Source organism: Canis lupus, chromosome 16 (genome assembly GCF_011100685.1).
Source record: "Canis lupus familiaris isolate Mischka breed German Shepherd chromosome 16, alternate assembly UU_Cfam_GSD_1.0, whole genome shotgun sequence".
NCBI lineage: Eukaryota > Metazoa > Chordata > Mammalia > Carnivora > Canidae > Canis > Canis lupus.
Window position 1 is genome coordinate 32918214 of NC_049237.1, and position 21479 is coordinate 32939692.

General features: G+C 38.7%; 1 protein-coding gene and 1 long non-coding RNA gene across 8 annotated transcripts in view; one reads left to right on the plus strand and one right to left on the minus strand.

Annotated features, from left to right (window-relative positions):
- Positions 1 to 21479, minus strand: part of NRG1 (neuregulin 1) — a 1144545-nt gene that overhangs the window by 478737 nt on the left and 644329 nt on the right. The gene's annotated exons all lie outside the window — the stretch shown is intronic.
- LOC102152581 lies at positions 4270 to 19731 on the plus strand. The gene is made up of 3 exons (XR_005371499.1): positions 4270 to 4439; positions 4633 to 4779; positions 18936 to 19731. It is a non-coding gene; the product is annotated as an uncharacterized LOC102152581 (long non-coding RNA).

A 21479-nucleotide genomic window follows, 5' to 3' on the forward strand; every position in this document is an offset into this window, starting at 1 on the left:
TGTGAAGATTTGAAAAACAAAACAAACTCCTTTCACAGAAAATGGGATATAGCAATTGCTCAATAAAATGATAACTAATGGCAATGATTATGATCATTATTTAATTTCTGTTATGGAGGATACCTGCCAAAATATGATCAGCAGATAAAATTATTGATAATTATCATTGTCTCCAACCTTCTAAACAGCATCACTGCGATTATATATTGAGGATTTAAGTGTCAAGCCATGTGCTAATTGTTTTAGATGTATTCATATTAATTCTGCTAACAATTCCTATGATTTAGGCATTATTATAGTCCTTTTCATAAGTGGAGAAATTGGAGTTTATAGTTGTGACCAATTTAAAACTGCTAGTAAGCAGCATAGCCAACTCGGGGTGGGGAGGAAGTGGGGCATTTGACTTCAAAGCATGAGCAACTTATCATGACAATGCTCTGCCTAGGACAGCATTTCTATTTTAGAAACCTATAAAAATGAACCCCTAATGGAGTCCCATATTCTGTTATAGGATTTAACTTTTTAATTCATTTTGAGGCCTCTGAATAGATCACTTTTTGGTTTCTTTCACTCTCTTGCATGCCAATTGTGCAGCACATTTAGGAGCTTATGTGTGGTGTTGATGGATTTTTCTGGGATAATATTTTCTGAGAATGTGATAGATGTGCAATCAGAGGCTTTGTAAATTAACTCAACGACATACTCTTGAGCCCACACAGATGAAGAACCAAAAGAACATTTTTATCAGCCAACATATTGAGAGAGGGAAGAAAAAAAAACTATACACATAAAAAGAGATATAAATATAGTGAATTCTTAATTTATTTCATTGCATTCTGCCTGGAAGTTTCTTGGGAGAATTTTAAATTACTAATCTCAGGAGTTCTGTGGCAGCAGTTTTCTAAGTACGGTCTCCTGACCAGCAGCCTCAGTATGGGCATTCACATCACATGGGAACTTGCTAGAAATGTGCATTCTTGAGTGCTGTTCTCCTCAACCTTCCAACCTACCGATCAGATGCTCTGAGGCTGGGGCCGAGAAATCTGTGTTTTCACAGGGCCTCTGGTGAATCTGATATATGCTAAAGATTGAGAATCACAGTTTCATAGAATCACCTCAGGGTTCCACCCTCTTTTCTTCTGTTGATACTATTGCTATAAAAGACCATAGGTTATAGATTCTTGGGAAGTCTCAGGTGTCTTTCATTACCCTCTCTTTTGACATCTTATTGACTAGGCAAAGGGAAACATTTGTCAGCAAAAACTTAGCTTTTTCATGTGATGGGTTGAATCACAAAACAGAAGCCTTGGGTTATTTAAACTTTTTTTTTTTTTCTGAAATGGTTTTATCTTGAAATAATTATAGATTGATAGGAAATTGCAAGAAATGTACAGGGAGGTCCCACATACTCTATGTTCAATCTCTCCCAATAGTAACATCTTGGCAGACTGCACTTCCATCATGACCAAGAAATCGACATTGATACATCCACTAAACTTAAGCAGATTTCACTGGTTTTATATGCAATCATCTTGTATATATTTGTATTTATCACATATGTAGGTTCATGTGGCCATCACCAGTCACGATACTTTTGCAGAAGAAAGGTTTCAATTTTGATGAGGTCCAATTTATGAATTTTTTCTTTTATAGATCATATTTATCATGTCAAGTCTAAAACTTCACCTAACCCCAGGTCCTGATAATTTTCTCCCATGTTTTACCCTCAAATTTTACAGTTTTATATTTGAGTCTGTGATCGATTTTGAGTTAATTTTTACATAAGATGTGAGAGTTATGTAGATAATCTATTTGCCCACCTTAATGTCCAATGGCTCCAGTGCCATTTTTTTAAAAGGTCACACTTCCTCACTGACTCACTTTTGCACCTTTGTCAAAACTCAGGCATGTTTCTTTGGCTTTATTGCTGAGTTACCTATTCTGTTTCAATATCACACAGTGTTGATTGACTGTAGCTATAGAAAGCCTAACAGCAGGTTGATATGTTCCTCCCATTATATTCATCTTTTTAAAAGTTATTGTAGCGTTTCTAAGTTTTTTGCACATTCATATAAATTTTAGGTTAAGCTCTGTTCTGAAAAACGCACATGAGTATATTTCACTGGATTTGATGTGGTGAAGAAACCTAGGAGTAGAGAAGTTAAGAGATTTCCTTTGGCTTCAGAGCTAACAAGTCAAAGAACAAGCAAGAATTGAGGTTTGTTAACTTCCAAAGAGTTGTCTGCTCCCTGCAACTCAGTGTCTGTCTTCTCCAGCTGCCAAGTTCCTGGGTAGGAAGTATGTCCCTGTTATGAACAGCACCTTCCTGTTCAATTCAGGCACATCCTTGGCCTGGTCACAGTTTCTGGCTGCAAAGTTCAACAGTTTCTATAGGACATATCATGAGTTGTACCAGGGTTAATAAGAATCTTCTCCTTCTTAACCTAATGGTTTAAAACACAAATTAATTTTTTAAAAAGTGAGGGAAGCAAGGAAAGCTTCTGAAACATAAAAAGTAGATGTAGTTATAGCTGTCAACTTTATCATCCCTACAAGCAAATGATTACTGTGAGTATACACATGCCAACCCAGAAACAACCAACCAATTTGCTGATTGCTGGTGGCCCTTGGCCTGTTGAAGGATGATATATCTCTCTGTGTAGTTAAGGATGTCTGAGCGTCACTAGTCCTAAACCTGACCTTGCCATTTCTCTAAAAATGTGGCACTCTGATGACAGAGGAAACAGGTTTTCTCCACAAAGGGTTTCAACATTTTTGAGTGAGCACAGATTAGTATATCTATATTTGTTCCTTCGTTTGCTGTTCATTGAATCAGACAGCCCTTTAAGCAAAAACTGACAGGAAGTCTTTATGTTTTCACATTAAAAATCACAGTACTGACGCTAAAAGATAACCACACTTTGGCAACTGCTTTATTTGTTTGCAGATCTGCGTGGTGTTTGTGTGTGTGTGTGTGTGTGTGTGTGTGTGTGTGTGTGTGGTGTTATTGTTGTTGTTTTTTTGTCCAGAAGCATGTCTCAGGTTTCCAAAGATGTTCTTAGTGAATTATTTAAATAGAAATGAATGCAGAGAGAGAGACTTATGTAATTCACTGTCAAAGTTAGCCATTCCGAAAAATTAACAGACCCAACTGAACCCTCCTAGTCCAAGCTAAAAACCAAAAACCAAACAATACAAATATGTAAAAGAGGCAGGGACAAATCACAAACTGTGGTTTCACTAGGTGATCTTAGTTGTAAGCAGATCTACTTACCAACTCACAACTCAGTGCCCATTGTTTACTTAATAGACTGCTAAAATCGAATCCTTCCCTGGTTGGAGGAAAGACTTCCATACTTATCTCTGAAGTACACAATCACCTTATATTCAAAACTTCCCAACGGGGAAAAATAAGCTAGTTATGTGTGTCCTTGCATCTCACCAAAACGCAGTAAAAGAATTTCAGATGTGACAGACCAAGACATCTGCAGTGGTTAAGTAAGAGAAGTAAAAGAATGTAATAAAATGCCCCCCCCAAAAGGCAATTCTGTAGTTTTGTAATGTTCTAGGGCACATGGAAGTTTTAGGCATATAGGCAAAACTCATTGAGCTTTGCCATATTTTGCTCCCTCTCCAGAACTTAGAAAATTTGGGGAGCTTCACCCCGAGCTAAGAGTCAGATAAGGGACAAGATGAAATGCGGTAGAAAAAAGAAACCCCTCAAAGATAAGCAAGAAATCATTTCTGTAGTGTGACGATGTCTCCTGGACTGGAGATGAAGAGAGGATAGATCTTACAGCACAGTTTAAGGAGATGATCCCTGAAGGCTGGAGTTACCATGTGGTTTGTTTTGTTTTGATCGTTCTTGAAAAATGTTTTGTTTTTGGAGTTTTCTTATTCCCATCTTGAGTCCTGGCAAGGAATTCTTGGTGTATCTCTGTTATCCTGCCCTGTGATAACAGCACACTCGTCTCAGATTAGTTGTACATTAAAACTAGCAGTTGGAGCATATCCTTCAGATGTGTTATAATGTCGGTTGTTTCTCTGAGGGCCGCATCTGACTGCCAAACCGTTCACATTAGCTGAAGGGGGGCAGCCAAAGTCATCCGTTAGGTTAACTGTGATTCCCACTTCTCTCCTCCGCTTCCTTCCTGCCTCCTCCTCTCAGTTACTGCATATGTTCAGAGACAAGTGATCTCTGCTTGGTCTTACTCTCCATGAGCAGAGGAGCTGAAATGCTCTTTTTTTTTTTTTTTTTTTTCTAGCAAGAAGTGAGCTGAGAAAAAGAAAACAGATTTAATTGCTGCTTGGAGAGAAAAGTGAACTGATGATCTAATAGCTTGTTTCCACCCCTAATATCCACACTCCAATTCATGGCATATGAACCAAAAAAACCTCACTTTTGCTTATGGCCAAATCATCTGCATCAGTCCGGAAAGGTAATGAAGTTAAAATTCCTTTCCACTCTGCTCAATATTTATAATATTTGTCTTCTGTTTCTAGAGAAGTTATAATCTTTACAGACAAAAAGACAGAAGTGAGGGGGGAGCAGGAAATAAAAGAGAGCAATTTATAAATTTGTCAGGGTTTTCTTTAATATCATCATAATTTAAATTTTTCTTTTTCTTTCAGATTTGATGTCAGTTGTCTTGAAGACAGAGACAAACTTGCATGTGGGCCAGCCACGGCATTTTCAATCAAAGGAAGGGACCTCATTCATTAAACAGAAACAAAAATAAAACCCCAAACCATCTGAATTCTTACAGTCAAAGAAGCAAGGTTGGTAATTTCATTTGTTCTCAAGCTACACAGCTCTGGTTCTGAGATTCAATGACCATGATCAGCCAACAACTTTAGTTTGTCCTATATTAAGTGATCCAAGGTGTGCGCCTTTGGAGAATTGCACCCAAAATAGATTTTCCTTGTTACTCTTGAATTGGGCCAAACTCCTGGAACCATGCCAAAATTACTATAGTATTTTAGAAAGTGACAACCTCAGTCACCTGCACTGGAATCTGAGGGGTGAACCACCTCAGTTTGCCAAGACTGAAAGTCCTGAATCCTGGGAAATCTTGCAATCCCAGGCAAAGCACAGCAGTTGGTGACATTACACTCAGAATTACTGAAAATCTTACTAAATGAGCCTTTTTTTTTTTTTTTTTAAATGAGCCTTTTTTAATCTCATGCTAGATTTAACAGCTGGACTGTGGCGGCTGGGAAACTGTATTTCATTTTCCAGCAGGTACTATTTATGTAAACAGAGGCTTGAGAAGCATCGGTATAGAGACTCCGTCAGCCATGACCTTGGGTTTGTTAGACAGTGGGCAAGCCACACAGCTGTGTGGTTCTCAGTCAGCAGCTCTTTATTAAGAATAAAACAGATACATTACATCTTTCACCTCTCTTTGCTCTACTCTGTGGGATCTGGCAGGGTGTTGTGTTAACCTGGGAGTAAAGCATCCATTGATGCTTTAAACAATGATTCGAATGGTACTAAGAGTATTAATTAATTCCTACAACATAGCTGTCAAGGAAAGAAGAATGAGACACTGAAGGAAAATCTCTTGTGTATGAGATTATCAAACAGAGGTATATGGAGAAGGGAAGATTTGTACGAGCAAGCATTAGTAATATTGGTATCAGAAAGCAAAAATAATTAGCAGAACACACAGTTGGCCAATAATGACTCTGGAAAAAAAAAACCAAAAACACAACAACCCTGTATTTCCTCACTCACCAATGTATAGATTTCACAATTAGTAGAGAGTAAATTCATCAACATTTTTGGGCCTTGGAATTTACACTCCACTGCGATCCATACTTTCTGCCATATAGAATATGAAGTCACTGTCATTGTTCTGTACCTTTTGCTGATGTTAATTTCATCACAAAATCTCGTTCCATTAAATGGAGGGAATACAGAATGGAGAACCCTCAACTTGGATTTGATTGGACTCTACCACTATCAAAAGTTGTGAATTTGGGCCAGTCACATGCTAGCTTATTGGAGCTTTAGTTTTCTAGACTAAAAACTAAAGTAACAGGCTATTATGAAGATTGAATCTGATGATATATATGGAATTGTGGTGAGCATTGAATCTGACGATATATAAGAAAGCCAGTTTAAAACTGCAGAGAACTTCACCAATATCCAGGAGAAATCATTTCCTCATGAAGACCAAACACAGGACTAAGAATGAAAAGGCAACACTCACCACGTTCTTTAGGGATTGCATAAATATCTAAAAGATTTTCCATTCCTCTAAACAGCTATTCCTATTCTAGTTTCTTTCTCTTAGTTAAAATCAAGCCCTATAAATACCTATAATTAGCATGCAAAGGTTCACAAAGGTAGAAAGGTAACAAAGAGGAAGATTTTGGCCACCTACAGTCTTTTTACCAGTTTCCAAACCAGCTCATCACTTTCTCTTGAACATAAATTTTCAGTGATAATTTTATGTTTCTGACTAATATATAGAATTGTTGAATCAGGGTCAGGTGCCTGAAAATAGTATAAAATTGCATGTCAATTAAAGTTCAATAAAAACATTTCAATGATAATTCTATGTCTATAAATTTCTTCTATAAGCAAAGACCCAATACCGCAGTTTTAATGCTTTCACAGGCCAATACACACACTTATAAACCTGAAGTTTATGGCAAAACTAAGCAACTAAAATAAAGATTTGGACATTTTTCAAAGTCTCTCTTCTGAAATGCATGCACAATAAAATGCTACTATTATGGCAGCCCGGGTGGCTCAGTGGTTTAGCGCCTGCCTTCAGCCCAGGGCCTGATCCTGGAGACCCAGGGTCGAGTCCCACGTCAGCCCCCTGCATGGAGCCTGGTTCTCCCTCTGCCTGTGTCTCTGCCTCTCTCTCTCTGTGTCTCTCATGAGTAAATAAATAAAATCTTAAAAAAAAATGCTGCTATTATAAGTAGGTTCTACTGCTCTTATGGGCACTATAGGGTTTATTATTTTGTTTTGGGGTGTAGGCAACAGAATATCATCCTATCTATTTACAAGATGATGCTAGAATATATTTGCATACTTTCATACTGTCCCTTCATATATGGAGATACACATTATTTATAACGTACTCTCCCGATTTCTTCCAAAAGGAGTTTGGGGTACTATGCAACTCTAATAAATGGAGGCAATGAGGTGGTGCACACAGAAACACAATTTTGTAAGTCATGATATATGTAGAGAAGCCAGTATAGTGACCATGGGTGAGTAATACAATTAGCTTTGAACAACCTGGTCACAAATGGAAAAGTAAAAATGGTGACAAATTCCACAATTTTAGCATATAAAAAGAAATAATAATTTTGAAGGTCCATTAAAATTTTCTGGGTAAAAACTTATAAAAGATATTTATTATATACTTCTTTGTATAAGATACCTCAAATTATATTTATTAGACAGTATTTTCAAACATGTTGCAAAAATGTATAGTGGCTTATTTCATCTGGCCCCTGCTAAAAGTCAGGAATGAAACATAAAAGTAGGACTTAGTTAAGGGATTTTTAATAGCCACGATCAGCTAAAACTGTCCCCAAATGAAAAATTTTAATAACCCAACTAATACCCAGTAATTTTCTGCTGGTCTTTCATGATCTGAGAAACCAGGTTTCTTTCCCTGTGATGAAGTACTAGTAAGATCCTCGACAGCTCTAAACTGGGAGCAATTCTAGGGGTGCCTAGGTGGTGCAGTAAGTTAAGCGTCCAACTACTGGTTTCAGCTCAGGTTGTGATCTTGGGGTTGTGGGATTGTGCCCCATGTTGGGCTCCGCATTCAGCATGGAGTCTGCTGGAGATTTTCCCTCCCTCTCTGCCCCTCCCAGCTGCTCTCCTTCTCAAATAAATAAAATAAATCTTAAAAAAAAATATCTTGGAGCAATTCTATACCTCCCATTCTACTCACAAAATTTTCAGGCACAATTTTTAATAATTTGTCTTATTTCTAAGCCATATATTCTGATTTGAGGTTCATAAAATATAATCATGACATCTATAAGATACCAAACAATTGGAGAAAAAGAAAACTATTCATCCTTGCAATTTTATTCAGCTGCAAAAGTATTTGCAGAGTTCCAGGAGGGTTCCTGGAACTATCTTTTCTTCGGCCATGAGAGCAATTTGAATAATTTGAATTATCAGGTTTTTAAACACTTTTACTTTAAATACTTTATTCCAAAGAAAACTATTTACTTTCAAGGTAGAACAATGAAAAGGTTGGGCAAAACAATGTGAAACTAAAGAAAATAATACTATTCACAACTATCATTAATAAGCCAGAGTATATAATATTAAATCTTCCTTTCTACATATATACCCAAAAAAATTTTCACACAGTAGAATCATAACATAAAATATCTTTTATTTTTAACATTTAACAAAACAAATGTACTTTCTTCAAGTTAATAGTGTTCTCTATACAGTATGTTACTTTATACCAAGATTTGAGACTGAGCCCTAAGACACAACACATAAATTTAGTAAAGTCAAAATATCTAAAATAAGTTATTTTCTGCCCCAAATAAGTCTCCTCTTCCAACTCTTCTGTTTTGTTAGACAGTTTCTCTTTCACCAGTTTCCTCGGCAAGAAACCTCAGTCATGCTTTACTCCTTCCTTTCCTTTGCCCCTTGTGTTCCATCGGTCAAAAATCCTGTTACTTAACATCTCTGACACACCATTAATACTTTTTTTTTTCTCTTTGATTTCTACTTCAGTGACATAAATCCTGGCCTTTTTGTCCTCCCTATGCACTCTTAGGACTCTTAGGATAATCTCTACTATCTTTTGTTTCTGTATTCAATTCATTCATTTTCTCTACTCAAAATGTTTTAGGAACTTTCTATTTCTCTTAGGATTTATTTCCCTGATTTTCCCTATTTTCCAATCTCTACTCTCCCAGTGGGTAGCCTCTATTCCCACCACTCCAGAGTTTTCTAGGTCCTAGGAGCAGTGGCATGAGAGGTACAGAAAAGGAAGGAAGGAAGGAAGGAAGGAAGGAAGGAAGGAAGGAAGGAAGGAAGGAAGGAAGGAAGGAAGGAAGGAAGATACTCCCTGTTGTAGAAGCACACAACATTAGCAATATTTCAAGTCATGAGAAATTTGTTCATAACCATCTCCCTTTCTGTAACTTCCTTTGTATTCTCTTCCAGGAATCACCGGCTGCCCCAAAGCCCACCTTAGCATGTTTCTTTGGAGAATTAGGGAAGGAGAGCCTTCCTTCTCTCCCATGCTCCATAGTTATAAAGCAAGCTCTCAGTATAGCTGATTTCAGCTAAATGTTAAAAGGAAAGGTATCAAACTTAAACTCCCACTAAGGTACCTTCTGAAGCCATGTAGAGTTTCCCTGATTAGTAATAATATATTTCCATGTGGCATATTTCAGATAGAAAAAGGTGTAAAAACTTCCAGGCAGTGTGTTTGAGTTGCTTAGGGACAGACTCACAGCTTTGGTCTTGAAGAATATTTGGGGGCAGGATGGCTATGTCTGAGTGTTTGTAAGATGGGGACTGCCCTCCACCTCTACTCCCTCAATGACTGTGTGTTCCATTATTGGGGGAAAAATGTGTCTACAGAATCCTAAATTGCATCAAGTCCCAAACCAATCAGAGCAGGACTTATGTGGCTGATGTCTTGGCGACATCGATTCTGTATTTCTCTTGTTGGCCAAAGGCATTTGGCACTTTACAGATCTCAAGAAGTTCATAATAAAGAGATTTTAGAACCTGGGAGAGGGTGATGTTACAGTCATGGGCTTGTCTGGCTGTTTGCCAGAGGGAAGCTAGAAGCTGCCTTGAAACCATTGGCTCTCTCCCCATTCCCACACTGCTACAGCAAAAGCAGGAATGGGTAAGTTTCCCACCCACCCAGGCCCCCTCATGATATTGTCATTTGCTGTTCCTCTTGCCCTATCAAGAGCACTCTGGCTAACAATATCCTCACAAATCCTGAAGCTGTCAATCTGAAACTGGTCCCTGTAAATGAGTATTTACATTTGTAGGAGAGACACAAAACCTTGCATTATCTGCTCCTTCCTGCACTTGCTATTTTCTTGGCACGCGCCACTTAGTTCCTTGCAAGATTTTGGGGCCTTGGCACTCAGCAGAGGTGGTAGCCTTCCAGTTCTCTCACTTGGTGGTTGCCAACAGGAAACATCATTGGGCTTTCCGGTGCACTAATTGGCTTGGTGATGCAAGGTGTTCCTGCAGCATTTCCTATCGAAGATCATGCACTCCCAAGGAAAGATTTTTTTCCACCAAGTTAGCACAAGCCTGCTTTGAGATTTTCTGTGCTTCTTGGTATAGAAAGAACTATCAAACTGTCTTAAGTCTGAGTCAGTCCTTTGAATTATTTACCTTCATTTCTTTGTAAGTATTTCACTAGTGGCAAATTCTCTTTGGTTTCACAAACAGAAGATTTAAACTCATTCCTAAAGGAAAGTTTGTAGGATAAGAGGAAATTTGACCTGGTGGAGAATATATGCACTTGCATAACTCATATACATAAAATATGACATCTATATGTACACACACATATTTGTATATGTCTCAATTGTGGGAGCTTTTTATTTCTTTCATATGGGGCTAATAAAATTTACTTCCAGTATTCTATAACGTAAATTAGGGCGTGATATTATTGGTTTACATACACCACAGTGATTGATAGACTGTGGGCTAATGAGGAAAGTCAATCTTATGGACTGACATACTGTACTATGTGGCAAAGACAAAGGTATTCTCTAGCCCATTCATATGTGAAAAGCTAAGTGAAAAAAACCTAACTGCATATAACTAATGTCATTATGAGATTGAAAGTAGAGTCATATCTCAATTGGGCTTCATTTTTTTAAAGGTTTTTTAAAAATTTATTTATTTATGAGAGGGAGAGAGAGAGAGAGAGAGAGAGAGAGAGAGAGAGAGAGGCAGAGACACAGGCAGAGGGAGAAGCAGGCTCCATGCAGGGAGCCTGATGTAGGACTTGATGCTGGGTCTCCAGGATCACATCCCGGGCTGAAGGCGGTACTAAACTGCTGAGCCACCGGGGCTGCCCTGAGCATATTTTTTTATACTAAAATTAACCAGATACTCAGGCTAATATTGAAAATTAGAACTAAAAGAAATAAAACTAGAAAAGACTTTCAAAGTTACCCACTTGAACCCTACCTCGTTGTGGCTACTTAACTATTCATTACATGGAATTGTTAAGAGTGAACTTTCTTTATTCAAATTCTATTTTTTAAAAATAAGAGCAGTAATTCTAATCTCCATTGACATCGATGTAAGTACATGTCATTCCACCCAAGTCTTTACTAAGAATTTTGAAAAAAAAATGGTAAATGAGTATTAAGTAATGTTAAGAAATCACAGTGTAAGTACCCAATCATAATGTAAAAATTCAAGAGTTCTTAATATCTGAGAGAGACCAGAATAAAGACTTCTAGACATTATATATCTGAATGTTGTTAACATCTTATATATCTGTATTACCATTGTGCTTGCTAATTTACCAAAGGTTCTTCTCTCCAAACAGTTTTTAGGATAAAATAGATGATCTAACCTCTTCTGGTTCACTGCTACTCATTTTTCCTTTTTGTCACCTGGAGGTGGCGATCAGGAATGCAGTGGTTGTTTGAGCACATTCCTAAGAAGCATGGGCCGGAAACAAGGGGAGAGGGTCCTGGCATGTATTCCACTGATGGATTTGAGTTTAGTCACTCCTGGGAAATAGGATGTTAATGATTCAAGATACTTGTCCTGGCTAACCTTTACTCCCTTGAAAAGAAAGGCCAGTATTGCCCTCTCTTCCCTGCTCCCTCAACCCCAAATTCAGAAAGGAAGAGAAATGGAGAAATGTTTGACTTTACTCCCTATGGCTCAAAAATGCTAGTTCTCAAGTATTTTAATAGTTTACCTCTAACTCCCTCATGTAGTTTGAGACTGAACCCTCCCAAGATAGGTGCCCAGTTTTTCCTTAAAATAATCCCAAGATTATACACATTTTTAAAGATTTATTTATTTATTTGAGAGAGAGATAGAAGAGAAAGAGAGTGCTCCAGGAGGGGCAGAGGGAGAGAATCCCAAGAAGACCCCCTGCTGAGTGGGGAGTTCAAGGACATAGGTCTCAATCCAATAACCTGGAGATCACAACCTGGAAGTGAAACCAAGGGCTGGACACCCAACCAACTGGGCCATCCAGGAACCCCAGACTGTGCATTTAAAAAAAAAAGTTACACTCCTTAGTACATTTTACTTTATGGGATTTGTGTTCTTGCTTTTGTAGTAGGACTAATGCATTCATAAAGAAAGTAAGCTTATAATGCAATTTGTTGCCGTAAATGTGTTAGTCTTTGACTAATAAATGAATGAAACACTTCTGCGAAAACTCGGAACATGTTACAAGGCTCATGAGTATGTTCACTAAACCTCACTCTTGTAAGCACCATCCTGTGAGGGAAAGACTCCCATAGCTGGAATTCATGAAATGTATGTCTTTTGTCCAAACAACTCAGTTCAAGAAAACTCCAGCCTAAAAGAAGAAAGGAAGTAATAACCCTTGACAGAAATCCTCACAAGTACTAACAGTAACAGTGTGCACATTCCAGAATATTTACCCAGAATCTTATTGTCTGAAACAATAAAAAAAGAAAGAAAGAAAGAAAGAAAGAAGAAGGAAAGAAAGAAAGAAAGAAAGAAAGAAAAAGAAAGAAGAAAGAAAGAAAGAAAGAAAGAAAGAAGAAAGAAAGAAAGAAAGAAAGAAAGAAAGAAAGAAAAAGAAAGAAAGAAAGAAGAAAGCAAGCCAGGTGACTAAATTGCTGTATGGACATTTGTAGGACACATTACATTTTGCTGTTATGATAGAGGATAGAATAACTGGAACTCAGCAGCACTCTCTAGTTATTGTTCTACATTTATGAACTTCCTCATTTGTTGTGAAATCAAACAACTTGACATTTTGATGGGGAAAATTTATTTCCCAGAGAATGCAGCTAGATGACAAAATATTGCACACAAAATCATTTCCCCGGTTTCCATGTTTGCTATTCTGTGCTACTTTCATCAGGAAAAACTTTATAATCAATTGGCATGCCCCATGAAAAGAGGAAGTGCTTTCCAAAAATGGAAAACACTTTTTCCTACACAAGAGAAGATAAACTTAGAAATTTTTTTTTTCCTCGATAGTATCATGTAAGATTTGGAAAATTTCTGAGAAAGTAGTGGTGGAGTCAGAAATCAATTGTTCCACCAGGTGAGTTCAAATGCCATCAAAAACCAAGTCTAGGGATCCCTGGGTGGCGCAGCGGTTTGGCGCCTGCCTTTGGCCCAGGGCGCGATCCTGAAGACCCAGGATCGAATCCCACATCGGGCTCCCGGTGCATGGAGCCTGCTTCTCCCTCTGCCTGTGTCTCTGCCTCTCTCTCTCTCTCTCTCTCTGTGACTATCATAAATAAATAAAATTAAAAAAAAAAAACCAAGTCTATTAAAGGAATGTATCCTCTGACTTTGATTTTGAAATATATATTGAAATAAAGTATATGAACTGAGAAAGTCACCTAAAATGTCTGCCAACCAGAATACTGTGGCCTGCGTAGTAAGCTATTAGCAGCCTCCAGAATATGGATAATGAATTTGTGGCATATTTTTATGCCAAATTTGAGTAATAGATGTCCTAGGCTTAAAATAGTAATGTGCTTCTGAAAGGAAAAACAATTAGCTTTAGCTTGTTTTTCATCAGGAGCCTGAAATATTGATAGAAAAACTGGCCAAATCAGCAGCTAGACAAGGGAATGAGTCACATGTTCCATTCTTAATTTTACTTCAGAACTTTTATATAAGGACCTGAAGCAGTAAGGAAACTAGGACAATATCTTCAGTCTTCAGGACAACAGGCTCCTGAACAGGTGCACACCAAGACTTCTTTCATTTATTAAAAGGAGTCAAATTTATAACGATCCATGCACCCCTACGCATATGGCAGCATCATATACAATAGCGAAGATATGGAAGCAGCCTAAGTGTCTAAAAATAGATGAATGGATAAAGAAAATGTGGTGCGCACACACACACACACACACACACACACTGGAATATCACTCAGCTAGAAAAATGAATGAAATCTTGCCATTTGCAACAACATGAGTGGATCAAGAGGGTATGATGCTAAGTGAAAGAAGTCAGAGAAAGACAAATACCATATGATCTCATTTACATGCGTAATCTAAAAAATGAAACAAATGAATAAACAAATGAATAAACAGACTCTTAACTCTGGAGAACAAACTGGTGGCTGCCAGAGGGGAGGTGGGTGGAGAGATGTGCTGGGAATTAAAGAGCAGTCTTACCACGATGGGCACTGACCAACGTACAGAATTGTTGAATCATTGTATTGTACATCGGGCCCTGATATAACACTGTATGTTAATTTTGGGGGAAAAAAAGTAAAATTTATGGAATCTGAAAGCTAAGGAGAGAGTCAAACTAGGGAAGGAGAAAAATCACAAGCTATGTGAGCAGTAAAGAATGTAAAATGGTAGGAATATCAAGAGGTAGGAGAGATCTAAAAGGGAACATACTGGCTATCAAATTTATCTGAAAACTTAAAATCCTTTGAAAAAGTCACTTTAATAACACAGTCTACCGTTGGCCTATCTGCAGTTTTCAGCCATTGTGCTGGAGTGAAATGACCTCTGCTTTGGTGTAACATCATTTGAGATTGGATTCACACTGGCACTTTCTGGCTCTTCCACATTCCACTGGCACTTTCTGGCTCTGCCTTCTCCCCAAAGAGCCTGGGGAATATTGAAAAAGAAAACCAGAGCTGGCGGCATCACAATACCGGACTTCAAGTTGCACTACAAAGCTGTGATCATCAAGACAGTGTGGTCCTGGCACTAAAACAAACATATAGATCAATGGAACAGAATCCAGAATCCAGAAATGGGCCCTCAACTCTATGGTCAACTAATATTCGACAAAGCAGGAAAGACTATCCACTGGAGAAAGGACAGTCTCTTCAATAAATGGTGCTGGGAAAATTGGACAACCACATGCAGAAGAATGAAACTAGACCATTCTCTTACACCAGACACAAAGATAAACTCAAAATGGTTGAAAGAGCTAAATGTGAGACAAGAATCCATCAAAATCCTAGAGGAGAACACAGGCAACACCCTATTTGAACTTGGCCACGGCAACTTCTTGCAAGATACATCCATGAAGGTAAGAGAAACAAAAGCAAAAATGAACTATTGGGACTTCATCAAGATAAGAAGCTTCTGCACAGCAAAAGAAATAGTCAACAAAACTAAACGACAACCTACAGAATGGGAGAAGATGTTTGCAAATGACGTATCAGATAAAGGGCTAGTATCCAAGATCTATAAAGAACTTCTTAAACTCAACAGCAAAGAAACAAACAATCCAATCATGAAATAGGCAAAAGACATGAACAGAAATTTCATCAAAGGAGACATAGACATGGCCAACAAGCACATGAGAAATTGCTCCGCATGACTGGCCATCAGGGAAATTCAAATAAAAACCACAATGAGATACCACCTCACACCAGTGAGAATGGTGAACATTAACAAGACAGGAAACAACAAATGTTGGAGACGATGTGGAGAAAGGGGACCCTCTTGCACTGTTGGTGGGAATGTGACCTGGTGCAGCCACTCTGGAAAACTGTGTGGAGGCTCCTCAAAGAGTTAACAACGGATCTGCCCTACAAACCAGTATTTGCACTGCTGGGGACTTACCCCAAAGATACAGATACAGTGAAAAGCTGGGACACCTGCACCCCGAGGTTTATAGCAGCAATGCCCACAACAGCCAAACTGTGGAAGGAGCCTTGGTGTCCATCGAAAGATGAATGGATAAAGAAGCTGTGGTCCATGCATACAATGGAATATTTCTCAGCCATCAGAAACGACGAATACCCACCATTTGCTTCTATGTGTATGGAACTGGAGGGTATTATGCTGAGTGAAGTAAGTCAATCGGAGAAGGACAAACATTATATGGTCTCATTCATTTGGGGAATATAAAAAATAGGGCAACCTGGGTGGCTCATCGGTTTAGTGCTGCCTTCAGCCCAGGGCATGATCCTGGAGACCCGGGATCGAGTCCCGCGCCAGGCTCCCTGCGTGGAGCCTGCTTCTCCCTCTGTCTGTGTCTCTGCCTCTCTCTCTCTGTCTCTGTCATGAATAAATAAATAAAATCTTTTTAAAAAAGGAAAATAAAAAATAGTGAAAGGGATTATAGGGGAAAGGAGAGAAAATGAATGGGAAATATCTGAGAGGGTGATGGAATGTGAGAGACTCCTAACTCTGGGAAACGAACAAGGGGTAGTGGAAAGGGAGGTGGGTAGGGGGACAGGGTGACTGGTTTTGGAGGTGATTGGTTGACGGGCACTGAGAGGGACACTTGATGGGATGAGCACTGGGTATTATACTATATGTTGGCAAATCGAACTCCAATGAAAAAATATACAAAAAAAAAAGAATGATGCCTTATTACCCATTTCTTTACCTTCATCTGTCTAAAGGCTCTATTTAATACATATTGCCACACGGATTGGGTAAGGTATTATGTGTGAAAACACAGAGCCCCGGGCCTGGCACCTCCAAGTACTGAAGAATAACGTTTCTATTTCTAGGGCCGGTTTCTCCATTAGGAATCACCTGGCTTTCTCCAAGGTTACAGGGAGAAGCCAAAAACCATTTGCCCTAACTGCCACCTGGTGGCCCCATAAAATAGTTTTAGAATCCGTGGGCAGACAGCGGGGTTAGAAGAGGAGCTATTAGGATGCACATGGCACAGAGATGAGAAGTGTCACTTTCCTTCCTATGTGGAAAGGTACAGAGAAGGTATTAGACTAAGGAAGTGGGTAGATACAAGGAAAATATTTAAATAAAGAGGTACAGTCCAGTCCGTAACTGATTTGTAACTGATTTGTCCACTTGCTAATGGAAAACTCTTTGGCAGAGTTAATAGCTCTCGGGAAATGGCAGGTTTTCTGTTCACTGGAAAATATGCTTACTGGGCAGTGTCACGGACAATGCCATGTGACACAGGCTCCCAAAGGAAAACTCAATTTTAGGTGCTGGTCTTCGGATTGGAAAAAATTTCTGTTATTTCCACATTTCTTTTCTTTTCTCTTTTAAAGATTATTTATTTATTCATCAGAGACACAGAGAGAGGCAGAGACACAGACAAAGGGAGAAACAGGCTCCCCTAGGGGAGTCTGATGCAGGACTTGATCCCGGAACCCCAGGATCACACCCTGAGTGAACGGCAAGATGTTCAACCACTGAGCCACCCAGGCATCCCATTGTTTCCACATTTCTTTAGGAATGCACAGTACTTTACATTGCCACAGTACCTAGCATTTTATTTTATTTTATATTTTTTAAAGATTTTCTTTATTTATTCATGAGAGACACAGAGGGAGAGGGAGAGACATAGGCAGAGAGAGAAGCAGGCTCCGTGCAGGGAGCCTGATGAGGAACTCGATCCCAGGACCCTGGGATCACGACCTGAGCCTGAGCCAAAGGCAGATGCTTAACCACTGAGCCATCCAAGTGCTCCTGCAGTGGCCCTTTCAATACTTCTCTTTCATACTGCTTTTTTATTGTTCTGCTTCTCTCTCATCTTCTGACGCTGACTCAAAGAATTGTGTTCTTGCAAGGCACTTTGGTGAACCTTTCTTTCAATGATCTCACTTACAGGGCTGGTTATGGAGGCCAGAGCTTTCGAGGGAGAGTCCGGTGTTTCCAGTTCCCCTGCCTCCCTGGCCACTGAGCTTTCCAGAGTCACTTCCATCTCACTTCTTTCTCGATCCTATTTCTTCTCTTCCTCTCTCAAAGTGCTCTGGATCTCCTCCTCAGAATAAGCTGCTGCTCATTGTTCTTACAACTGTGGTTGGTTTATATCTAGACTTCTCTACCACCAGCTTCCCTTTCCTGCCCTTCCCTCTTGAATCCATTAACTTTTTTCTCTCAAGGCTTCTTTGGGGTCTCTTCGAACTGCAGACACTAGAGGGCAACATGATCACACACAGCTGACAAGGACAAGGGATGGCCTCTGAAGCAGGAGCACAGAAGGTGTAAAGATATGTAACAGTGAATCAGATGTGTACACAACTATTTACAAAAGCCCACTCACTTATATTGGCCCTTTTAACCTTAAAAAAATAGAGACAGACAAGGTCAAGTATTATTCTGTATTTTCAAGAAAAGAAGGAAACCAAGGTTCTTAGAGGTTAAGTGACTTGCCCAAGGTCATGGAAATAGCATCGTATGTCCTCCTGTTGAGTGACATTGAAAATTCTGGTGGAAAACTTGAAAATGCTTTTCTATTTTTTCCAAGATTTAAACCTAATTGTAGCAAGGTATTTATATGTCTTTGTAATGCAATCAAAGGGAAACTCCAAATTATTTCACATTAACACAAAGTATCAGCTGCACTGTACCTTCCATTCAGAGGAAAATTGTTTCTTGCTTTAAGAAAATGGATTTATTTAAACATTCTATAAAGGCCCTTTATTAATATCTTGTCCAAAAAATCAGAAATTGGATTACCTTTTCTGTAATTGTCAGGTGTTTTCTATTTATGCTCGTTTTCTCTTCAATATGATTTCTTCGGCAAACAAATGCATGCTATTTTCTCCTATCTGGCATCCGAAGCAAAGGAAAACAGATAACAACACAGTTTCCCATTAGGAAATATCTGATCTTTGAGAGAATGCCATTGTTTTTCTTCTGTCTGTGACTGACTGAATACCTTGGATACAAGTTGTTCTCACATTGGCAACATTGCTTATTTGCTTGGTGTCACAGCAAAACGGAATTAGAATCTATTTATATAAGCAAATCTGTCAAACCGTTTTGCTTGATCACTTTCTCCTAATTTTTGACAGAGTGGTTCCCTCCAAGTGGTCTCACCTTGTACCTGGTGATGGCACATGAAAATTCTGTGTCCAGGGATCCAGAAGATTCAGAAGACTCCACAGACAAGTGTGATGGTTGCAAAAGTAGTAAAGAATATATGAAAGGAATCGATGGAGATGTAATCAAAGATTTTCATAGCTGACAGATAAATGGTGCAATTAAAAATTTGAAAAGACAAAAGCTGTGGGCTGGCTGAATGGCTTTGAAGAAGATGGACCTACCCTGATGTGTCTGGGGAAGAGCAGAGAAAACAGGATTCATAGTGGGTCAACATTTCTTCGTCCTTACTGCTTCAAGGGATTAAAGTTTGAAAGATTCATTTCACAAATTAAACCTTGCAAATAATGAAAATTTTAACTAGCAGTTACATAGAATCTTCTAAATTCCAAATGCTTTACAGTAACACTTCCCCATGGCATTCTGGAGAGGCAGGAAAGGAATGAGTTAAGAAATAGAGAGATTAAGTTCAAAAAAGCTTTGTAAGAGCTCCTGTATTCATTTTCATTTTAAAATCTTTTTAAAAATCTCTTTTTTACATAGAGCTAGCACTTTGCAGGAATGTGAAGTCAAGCAGTATTTCCAGAAAAATCTTTTGAGACTCTTGTGTATAAATACTAAATACTACTGAAAAGATATATACACATAACCATGGCTTCTTTGTGGCCTGAAAGAAGTATGTGTGTGTGTGTGTGTATGTGTGTGTGTGTATGTGTCCCTTATTGGCATATTAGCTTAATTGTGAAAATGTGAAAAGAATCCTTTTTGCATGGGGAAAAGGACAAATGCATTTTGGTAATAAAGATCTGAATTACAAAAAGGTAAAGAATTACAAATGTGAGAGTAGGAACCTGTTACATATAAACAGAACACTAAATATCCTTGAGAACAAAAAAATATGAAAGTGTATATTCATTTTTTCCCCTTTAGACTGATTTCTTTAAAAAAATACGACTCTTTTCTAGCAATGCCAACACAATAGATTGATTCATGTACTCATATTTAAATCTACAATGACAACAAAAAATGCTGATGAGCATCCAATAGTCAGTACCCAATCAATATATGCTGCTATCACCTTCATTTTTGTTGGAAGAAAACAAAACAAAAAGATTAAGTTACTCCCTAAGAATTTACTATTTCTATTGTGATTTACTGCCTAAAAACAATATGACAATAAAGCTGTAATTATCTACAGCTCTTGAGTAAGAGATTAGTTCTCCAAGAATATCTATTTCTATTTATGTGTCCCACTTCAACATTACTAAAGCTTACCTTATTATTTTTAGTTAGTTTTTTTTTTTTTTTTGCTATGATTCTGAACATATGAGTCAAACACATTTAGAGGTAATACAATCTTCCAAAGGCAGCTCTTTGCCCATATTTTCAACCTTATCCAGAGGTTAATTCTCTATATGAGGGAGGAAAGAAAGCAGGTCCCATTTCTCCACTGTGCATCAAGCTGGGTAAAGCCTTATTTCATCTACCACGCAAGGAATGACAAAATGCATACTAGCTAAACATCGTTTTGCCGTAGGTCTCCGCGTAGCTATAGCTCATCTGAGATTTGCATCTCAATTTTCTGCAGAAGCTACAATACAATAACAATATATAGATAAGAAAGTATTCATTACTCTTATTTTTTAAAAGTAATTAAGCAAAATCATTTCTTTTTTCATGAGTCCATAGACGGTAGGTTAAAACTCCCGATGGAGGAGGATTGGCTGCCACGATGGTACTGTTGGCTAGCACTCTTTGAACAGATAAGTCTCATTATTGTTTATATATATATAAACAATATATATTTAACATAACATATATACCTATATGTTTAATATATATTTAATATATATCATAAACATGTATCTAATATATAACAATGTATATCTCATTGTTTTATATATTGTTTATATATAAATTCATGATATATAATCATATATATAATCATATATATTATACATTTTATATATATATATAATCACGAATTCATTTTATTTATTTATTTTTTTAAGATGTTATGTAAGAGAGAGAAGCAGGCTCCCTGCGGGGAGCCCTATGCGCACTGGATGCCAGACCCGGGATGACGCCCGGAGCCCAAGGCAGCCGCTCAACCACTGAGCCCCCCCCCCCCCCCCCCCCCCCCGCCAGGCATCACATTATCACGAGTTTGGAATGTGTTAGAAAGCGTGCTTTGCGCCTTGTGACGGATTGCATATTGCTGCTGTGATTCTTTATGGTAAAAAGCCCCAGGTTCCCAGCATCCGGAGCAGAGCGGGCTCGGCTCCCCCGGAGGCACGGAGGCGCGCAGGGGCTGGGATTCCCTCCCGCCAGCGGCAGCGACGTCACGGGCAGCTCCTCGGCTCGGCGGCGGGGGCTGGAGCGCGGGAGGCGGCGGGCGCGCCGGGAGGGGCGTCGCTGGGAATTTCCAGGGAAACACTGCAGCAGATGGCCTGCCTGGCTGAGCTTCAGTGACACATCTGCAGCACGGCTGGTGGGAAGGATATTTTCGGAAAATC